The sequence below is a fragment of the Lemur catta genome, chromosome 15, assembly GCF_020740605.2.
Source record: "Lemur catta isolate mLemCat1 chromosome 15, mLemCat1.pri, whole genome shotgun sequence".
NCBI lineage: Eukaryota > Metazoa > Chordata > Mammalia > Primates > Lemuridae > Lemur > Lemur catta.
In genome coordinates this window covers 21,782,380-21,792,525 of record NC_059142.1, presented here as the reverse complement: position 1 = coordinate 21,792,525, position 10,146 = coordinate 21,782,380, and positions in this window count along the sequence as shown.

The window sequence follows — 10,146 nt, the reverse complement described above, 5'->3', positions numbered from 1 at the left end:
CAGAGGCAGGAAGGAGCTGGAGTGGCAGCAATCCAGCCAGTCGAGGCTGAGCCACGGGAAAGATCAGGTTCATTTGTTATCTTGTCATCCGACTTTGCCTCTGAGAGGTGTGGCCTCAGGAGGCAGCGTCTTTGGGCCATGTGTCGAGACCCAACCATCAGAGAGGGTCTGCTCCTGGTGCTTCCGATCCCTGGGTCTTGCAGGAGGGAGAATGTCCCGGTATCTCCTGGAAGAGGAAATGACTTAGGGGACCGGTTACCAAACTACATTTGGCGAAGCTTGAGGGACTGTGCCCTGCAGGGGAGTGGAGAGAAGCTAGGCAGGCAGGTTCCACCCACCACTCCCACTTCAGTCAGGGCAGCTTCGCTTTTCTCCATGTATGTGACAATTCCACGCAAGGTTTTGTTTCAAGAAAAGGTTCTAAATCTAAAACAATATTGATGGCTGTGGTGGATCCAACAATTGGTCCCAGATCTTCACTCCCCTCTAGTGGAATTATATATCCACACTCTTACCATGGTTTCATGATGGACAGAGTATATTTCCCAAGCCCTTGACTTTGGGCTTACCCATGCTTTGACCAACAGGATGATTGCATGACATTAGCAAAGACTTGAAATGTGTTTGTGCCATTGGGTTTACCCTCCTGAGCTCTTGCCTTTTCCCATGAGAGAAATTTGCCTTTGTTAGCTACAAGTCCAGGGAGGATGAGAGGCGTGTGGAGCAGGCCTGGACCCAGCCCACAGCTTGCAGTCAAGCACATTGGCCAAACCCTAGCCACCTTGCAGGTCTGTGAGCCCGAAATAAACGCTTGTCATAAGCCTTTGAAATGTCAAAGGTGTCTGTTATGCAGCAAAGTAACTGCCTACGCAATGCCCTTTAAGGACCCTTCCAGCACTTTCATTTAAAGAAAGCACCTGGTTGTTTAAAAAGGAAAAAAAGTTTGCAAGAAATTCAAACACTACAGTACTTGGTTCTATCACTTTGGAGAGCAATCGGACAAAACCTAGGAAAATTGAAGATGCGCATACCTTACCATTCAACTATCCCACCTCTCAGTAACTACACAACATAAAGCAGGACTTGGCAAACTTATTCCATAAAGGGCCAGATAGTAAATATTTTAGGCTTTGCAGGCCATATGGTCTCTGTTGCAACTACCTAATTATCTGCCGTTTTAGCGTGAAAGCAACCACAGAAAACACTTAAATAAATGCCTGCGGCTATGTTCCAATAAAACATTTTCATGGACTGAAATTTGAATTTCATGTAATGTTCCCATGCCGCAAAATAGTCTTCTTATTTTCCAAGCATTAAAAATGTAAAAACCATCCATCAATGGATGAATGGACAAACAAAATATGACATATACATAGAATGGAATATTATTCAGCCTTAGAAAGGAAGGAAATTCTGACACATGCCTCAATACGGATGAACCTTAGAGATAAAGTGACATAAGCCAGTCACAAAGGAACAGTTACTGTATGATTCTACTTATGTGAGGTACCTAAAGTAGTCAAAGTCATAGAGACAGAAAGCAGAACGGTGGTTGCCAGGGGCTGGGGGAGGGGGAATGGGGAGTTATTGTTTAATGGGTACAGAGTTTCCGTTTGGGATGATGAAAACATTCTGAAGATGGATGGAGGTGATGGTTCCACAACAATATGAATGTCCTTACTGCCACTGAACTGTACGCTGAAAAATGGTGAAAACAGCAAATCTTATGTTATGCATATTTGACTGCCGTTTTAAATGTTAAAACTCAAATTAAAAAAAAAAGTAAAAACCATTCTTAATTCACAGCCCCATACAAAAACAAGTGGTGGCCAGCTTTGACATATATGCCACGGTTTGCTGATACTTGCCTTGAAGAAACTCTCTCACTGTGCCCCAGGAGGAGGTAAGTACAGGAATTCATCACAACACTGTCCAGGTTATTTTTAAAAAGGTGGGGAAAGGAAATAGTATAAATATTCATCAACAGGAAAATGGAGAAATGCACTGTGGTCTATTTACAATGGAATACTCAATGATAAGTGGAATATGCTACAATTTATATATAAAATTTAAAACTGTACTGAATAATGCTATACTGTATTAATGGATACATAAATATGTAGCCAAAATGTAAAAACACACATAGGAATGATATGATAAACCCTGGATTCGTGGTAATAGTGCTGAGGAGGAGGGAGCAGAACAGGGTGGGAGTACACAGGGAGCTTCAATTATATCAGTAATGTTTTAGCTCCTTAAATGAGATCTGATGCAAATATGACACAATGTTAAGATTTGATAAAGCTTAATGGTGGATAAATAGGTATTCATTATGTTCTTTTCTATTCTTGTCTGATCTTTGAAATATTTCATGACGAAAAAATTAATTTTAAAAAGTAAAGAGATAAAAAGCAAAGGGAGGGACAATTTTTTTGCAGAAAAGAAAGAAACCGTCAATTTTAAAATATGCCAGCAGCAGCAGCAGGAAGAATAGGAGAGGAAATCAGGCTTCCCTGCTAATCCTTCTTGGCTTTCTCGGGCTTCTTCAGCCTCTCAGCTTAGAGCTCGGGAGATGAACCCTATGCAGAGACCCACGCCTGGAACCAAAGGGTAGTTCTGCCCACAGGTTTGTCCCTCTGTGGCTGGAGAGTGAAGACTGGCAGAGCCCAGACCACTCATACCAGAGCACCGTCCTCCAAACACAACCCAGGTTTCTAGAGGTAAGCCCCCCCACACCCTTAAGGCATGAGAAGTCCTTTTAGGGTTTCAAGACATTTTATTGTGAAAACCCCAGGTTCTTTCACAGATACCTGCCAAGATGGGAAAAAACAGGCCAGGCTTCTCTGGGGGACACACCATCAACTCAATAAACATTATTGACCTGGGTTTTAGTCCGTATTTAACATTGTCAGTTAGGATTAGGTTATACTGCAAGTAACGGGAAACCCAAGTAACAGTGGCTTAAACAAGATACGTTTCTTTCTGTCTCATGTGAAATAAATCCAGGGGTACACAACTCAGGATAGTGTGAAGGCACTATCACTCCTAGAACGTGACTTATCCTCCTGTTCCAAGGTGACAACCAGAGCTCCAGGTACCAGATCTGCCTTCCAAGCAACAAGATGGAAGAAAGGGAGAAGGACCAGCTTCCTCCCTTTTAAAGGAGACTTCCAGAAAGTATCCCCTGATTTCTTTTTGACTAACATCTTATTGGCCAGACATAGCCAAATGGCCACCCTTATCTCCGAGGAAAATTTTTCTGAGACACCATGAGCCCAGCTAAAAACCAGGGGCACTGTTGCTAAGGAAGAAGGGGGGACAGATATCAGAAAAGGCAGCTCACAATCACTGTCACAGTCAGTCACTAAGTTACTGTGTGGCTGGCCTTGAGCAGGTGCTGTCCCTTCCTCACCTTTCAGCCAACACATTGGACTGGGTCTTTGCTAAGACCCTTTCCAGATCTGACAACCCATCCTATGCTAGATTTTTATATTTATATAATTGATTCAAAGTTGGAAGATTCAAAGTGAAAGAAACTAATATTTATTACTTACTCACAAATAATCAACACTTTCATTTTTTAGCTCTTTTAAACCTCAGAAACAACTATCTGATGTTGGATGTATTATTGCCTTTTAGAAATGAGAAAATTGAGGCTCAAAAAGGCTAAGCCACCCTCCAAGTACTGTTTTAATTCCTTACATGAGATCTGGTGCAAATATTACATAACATTAAGATTTGATAAAGTTTAATGGTGGGCAAATATTCATTATGCTTTAAGTGATGGGACCAGGATCTGAACCCAGTCCAGGCTCCTTCACCGCACCACGCTGCCAACTTCTGTATTTGGAAATAGACTTGGGTATAACCCTAGGTCTGCCATTTACTAACAGTGTCACCTTGGACAAGCTATTAAACCTCTTTGTGCCTCGTTTTTCTTATCTGCAAAATGGGAATAATAATAATACCTATGCTATAGAGTTGTTAAAAGGATTAAAGAAATGAATAAATATACTTGGCACATAGTATTAGTGTGTAAGTGTTAACTACTGTCATATTAGGCCACAGTTGAGATGAACGTTGGGGAAGAACTGAGGAACAGGGAGTGTGTTCCAGCCAGAGGGAGGGATGAGCAGGAGTCAGTGAGTCTCTTGCCAACTCCAATACTTAAGCAGGGCCTCAGCATGGGGCAGGTCCTCATTAGGCACGTACTTGACTTGAACAGGTCCCAGGAACACCCTGAAGAATGAAAGACGATGAGACATGGATCTCGAATGCTACCTGGAAGGAAAGGGAAGAGTAACACGTCTTGACTTCCATGTGCAGGCTCTCCATGGTACCAGGAGCATGAAAAGGGTGGGGGTGGGGGATCCTAACATCCAGAGAAAAGTATGTGAACTTGGGTCCTTGCTCTGTCTTGGCCCTTATCGTGCCGTATCCCAGGTGTTCTGGTTAGTTATTCAGCACAGGCAGCCGGCCAGCATGGCAGAACCTAGCCCCACCTTCTGGGTAAGGCTGTTCTCTGAACTTTACCCCCAAGCAGGAAAACTTTCTCGTCTGTGTACTTAAGGAAAGGTCAGCTATATAGGGTCACACCCATGGGTCCACCAGCCAGGGTGCTGCAGCCAGCAGGAGGCCTGAGGGGCAGGTCTGTGCTCCCCAATTCCAGTCTGTCCCAAGGAGGAGTGTATTACTCCCTCAGTGCCCAGGTGTAGGTCTGTCCTCCATAAAACTGGGTGAACTATGATATGGAGGCAAGCACCTGAAAATGGGGCTTGGGGGACCTGGGTTCTCATCCCAAATCAGCTACTAAATCATTCTGTGACCTTGGGCAGCTGCCTTGACCTTGCTGAGCCTTGGGGTCAATGGGAATAATCATACCAGCCCAGGAAGGTCATTCATCTGTTGTGAATATTAAATAAAATAATGCACGTACAGTATTTAAAATAGCTCCCAGCATCCAGCAGGGACCCAGTCCATGCAAGGCCCCTTGTTTTTTCAGGTTTCTCTCAGCTTTAGCATTCTATGACGCTGCCATAGTGAGTCCCATAGTGATTAGACACCTTCTTTTTTTTCTATCCTACGCATACCTTGTATTTCTGAATTTAATGAGTTTACCTTTGAACTTTTTCACACTGTTTATGCATTTATGATTTTTCATTACACCTTTCACATGATGACTGACATTAGGGGCTCCGAGTAGCATGCCCGCCTCCTCTCCTCCAAGCAACGAACTGGGAATTCCTTGGCATGCATTCTTTTCCCAGTTCTTCTCTCACTAGCTGCATGAGCTTGGAGAGTGAGCTCCCTTTCCTAGGCCTCAGTCCCCTCCTTGCTAAGTCTCATTTTCCTAATTTGCAAAGCAGGAATAGTAGTTGCTACCCCTACAGGTCTCCCAGGCATGTTTTAAGGTGTCCAGGGACTCCAGCAAGATGAGTGTGGGACGTGTTCTCCCAAGGAGAGGTGACAGGGAAGTCCTATCAGGTCAGGAGGGGGTGATCGGTCCACAACTACAGCGACCAAGAGAAAGGGAGTCTTCTTCACCCATCCTAAGCCAAAGAGGGCCAGTTCATCTGGAGAGGCCATAAGAGAAAGCTTCTCGCAGGGAAGAATAAAGCCGAATGTTTTAAGGAGTAAAACGGATAATCCCATTTGCAGAAATAAATAATAAAGAGAAAAAAGCAAAACAATAAGGGTGCTGGATTAAAGTACACATCACTTTTTTAAAAAATCAAAGAACCAGAGTGAGAAGTCTGTATAAACAGAACCCTGGTGATTAGGCGAGAAACCAGAGTCAGAGTCACAGGCAGGAGTACCGTGCCAGGCACAGGCACTCCTGGGAAGCGTGAGGAGGTCAGAGGGGCTGCGGAGCTGACAGAGGAGCGTGCACAGAGCAGGGTGAGAAATGAGAAAGGTGGACGCAGACAGTGTTCGTAGCTCTGCTGCAGGGGCAACGGGAGGCTGAGAGAAAGTGGGAGGCAGGCTAGAGAGGAAGAATATAACATAATTCCAGAATTGACCAAGCTATAAACCCAAGAAAGTGCTCTCCAGGGAGTTAGGGGCTGGCTATCAAGTTCTCTGGCTATCAGACTGAGCAAGCCTTGGACGGCTGCCCCAGGGAGAGGAGAGCACTAGCCAAGGCAACAGTAGTATGTTTAGAAAGGACAGGGGGCAGCTCTGACAAGCTGGAGCCCACTACCGTGGCTGAAGTCCCACCACAAGCACCGGTGACAGCAGACAAGGCTGGGGGTGCCACGCTGGATGGCAGTGGACCACTCAGCCATCATAAGAGAAACCACAGCGGTGCCAACAGAGGAAGTTGTGGGACAGTCATCACATTCAGACACACGATAAGCTTCAGAGCAGACAGTAGGCCAGGAGGCAATGCTGGTAGGAACTCTTGGGGTGAAAAAGATACAAAACTATCAGGGAGGAGAAGAGAAGGACCCTGGAGAGGAACGTCCCCATGGGGGGCTGTCAAAGACTGCACGAAAGTGCACCAGGTGGAGCGTCACCCTAGTGCAGGGATGGGCCAGCGGGGAAAACACAGAAGGTCACCCGAGTACTTGCCACTGGAAGAAGTGCTGAGCATCCTCAGAGAGTGCGTGGTATCTGGAAGTCTACATGGCTACAATGTTTCTAGCACCCACCGGATAGAAGGCAGGGTGAGGCACGTGGCACATTACATACATGAGCTCCCTCAATTCACACACACACACACTATGTTGACAAGAGCCCTGAGACTCAGCAGAGGTTAAGCAATGTGCCTAAGGCCACACAGCTGGGAAGTGGCAGGGCTGGGGTTTGAATATGTCTGTGACTTCCCAGCCCCTGCTCTTAATCACTCTTCTTTCTATACCTTAAGAAGACAGAAGGTCACTCTCTCCTTTCAGAGGGACTTCCATTTCTCCGGCTCGACTGGAAGATGGGTAGGAAGGGAGGACTCTGTGAAAGGCTTTCCGGGATGAGATAGGGCACTTGAGCCATCCGCTGTGGGTAACCTTGGCTGCTTTGCCGTTTTCCAGGCCGGATGACAGGCTTCCCTTCTGCCCCCCTCCAGCCCGTGGCACTGACTTCTGCCCTCACGTTGCATTAAAATCATTTGTTTCCACATCTGTCTCATCCATTAGACCAGTGAGTGGTTCTCATCCTGGCCACACATTAGAATCTCTTTTCAAAAATCACAATGCCTGGGTCCCACTCGAGACCAATTAAATCAGATCCCTACGGCTAGGACTTGGGCATTAGTATTTTTTTTAAAGCTCCTCAGATCATGATTCAGATGTGCCGCCAGGTTCGAGATCTACCGTTGCAGACTGTGAGCACTTCAAGGTCTGGACCAGGTTGTGGCTCTTTGAATTCTCAGAGCCCAGCACAAAGTCTGGTGCACAGTAGACGTTTGGCACATGTTTGCTAAGAGGATGCATACACATATTAGAAGATAAAGATTAAGAATACAGAATGGGAAATCAGGAAAGTATTATGCAGAAGGTAGGAAAAAAGGAATGATTTGAGACTGAGAGGCAGAACGGAATCTTTAAGATGCCAGGGGCAAAGGTAGAACCTGGGTGAGGCTGCGTGATCATGAGGTTGTCTTGCAGAACGAATCTCTAGTTAAAGGTGATATGAAGCTTCCATGCAGAATAAACACCACCTGCCTTAGAGAGCAATAAAGTGAAGAGGAGTCAGAAACGTGAGTTTCTGAATGTGCTGGAACAGCGGCCTTTCAGGGGCCAGAACCGTCGGTATCGGTGAGAGGAGATGAAGAGGGCACACGCCAAAAAGGAAGAGAAAGAACAGAATCATGCTTTTGAGAATAACCAAAATATTAAGATGTGAAAAAATATGGCCAGGAAGATAAAACTCATTAGTTTACAAATAAAATGGGAAAACAAGAGAAAGCAAGCTTGAGAATAAGAGTAGGGTGAATGTGTAAGCCATCCATGTGCGTATTTGCTCAGAATGCTATTGTTTTAGCAGTGGGAAAAGGATTATAGGTAAATAAAATATGCAAATGTATTTTATAATGAAAAATCCTATGATGAACAACTGAGATAATCATTGTGAAAACTCTCTGAAAAAAAATAGCACAAAACATTTTGGAAATGCGAGATGGCATGATTATTATCCTAAAGTGTGACCATCCGGTAGATGTTGCTGGATGTGCTAAGAAAATTGGCTCTCTGAGCATTGATCATTGGTCAACTAAACAAAAGTCCCAAGTCCCCTTAGCCCAGCTTCAGACAGCTCTCAAGAGGCGAGTTCTGCAGGGCTGAGTCTTGGAGGAGAGCAGTGCTTGCCTGGCACGTGCACTGGTACCCTGGTGGCCGTCTCAAGTTGGAAGAATTCAGTTTGAGTCTCTGCCTGCAATACCTACAGCCAGAAAAGAGAGAAATAAAATAGAGGGAGGAGAGTAAAAACAGAGAGAAGGGAGATGTGTCTAACACTTACTGGATGCCTACTACATGCCAGGCACTGGGCGTATGGTATTTCGTTGAACCATCAACATAACTCTACAGAGCACTGAATGAGCCCAAGGTCGGATTTGATGTTGGAGTTCCGCATGGCCCCCTGCTGTTTTCACTCCATGTTCTTTCCCTAGCATCACACCCATGGCCAAAACTCTAACAATAATGGCCCATGAAAAATCTTCAGCCCATTGTATTTAACTCAACTCAGATTTTCTCAAATGCACCTCAAACACTTCAAGTCCAAAATAGATGGCTTTGCCCTCTTCCCCAAACCCAATCCTCTTCCAGTGTTTCCTGTACTAGTGATCCCTGTCTCCAAAGTGTCACCCTCATGTAGGTGTGCAAACCTGAAACCTAGGAGTCTTTCTTGATAGGCCATTATCTTGCATCCCTGTCTCATATCCAATCCACCCCAAGTCCTGTTTGTTTTACTTCCTACATATCTCTCAAATGTACCCACTCCCCTCACTTCCATCTTCTTCTCCCTGCCCAGACCAAGCTGCCGTCATCTCTTGCCTAGACCGCTGCAACAACACTGGGGACCCACATCTACTCCAGGCCCCTCTCATGGGTTCTCCACATAGAGAACAAAAGGATCGTCCCAAAATACAACTCTGATGGCCTCTCTACCTCAAACCCACTCCAACCCCCACCAGCCTTGCAGAAGCCATTTGAATGGATTCTTAACACTCTTCAGAAAAAGACCAAAGTCCTTCGCGTGACCTACCAGGTCTGACATGATTCGGCCCCCTGCCTCCTTGCACATTGCCTTCCTCCCTGCCTACTTCCCAGTCACACTGGCCTGGCCTCAGCTCCTGTCCACCTGCCAGAGGACCTCTGCATGTACCGTTCCTTGTGTTCACACTTCTCTGCCTCTGAACTCCTGCTTATCCTCCAGATAGTAGATCAAAGTTCCCTTTTAATGGAAGCCTTCCCTGACATCTGGATAGACCCGTGTCCCTTATTATCTCTCATAAGAATGAATCGCTTCTCTTAAAACACTTTTAAAACTTTTAATTTTACATTTACTTAAGCAATCATTTGCTTAATGTCTGTTTCCCTCGCTAGACTATAATCTCATGACAGTGGGAATTGTGTGGTTTCCCTCTGCCCTGTCTCCCCGGCACTTAGGCAATGCTTGTTCCTTCCTATTCTACCTTGGAACATGCAGCGTCCTCTCCGTATTGCTCCCACGCACCCTGACCACCTCCTGCCAGTCCTTCAAGACTCTCCCTCCCTCTTCTCATCTCTCATGTCCATCTCTTTGATCCCTGACTGTTCCCACCTTTAACCTTGAGCTGGGTTTGGAGTGGATGAAGGAAGGTTTGATTTCTTCTACCCTGTTTGGGTTTTTTTCCTGCCATTACACCTATCATGTGGATACTATTCTTAATCATTCACCCATGGCATTCCACTGCTTCAAACATTTCAGTGATATTTATTTGATCTCTGGATGAGAAAACATAAAAGCAATGGAAGAAATCACTAAGGGAAAGAAAATCAATACATTTGCCTATACTAAATTTAAAATTTCTGGATGTTATAAACCATTCTAAACAAAACTAAAAGGCAAATGACAAGGCTGTAAAATGAATATGACAAAGGGTTATCATCTCTAATATATAAAGAGCTCACATAAATCAATAAGAAAAATACTAAAATCCCTGGAGAAAAT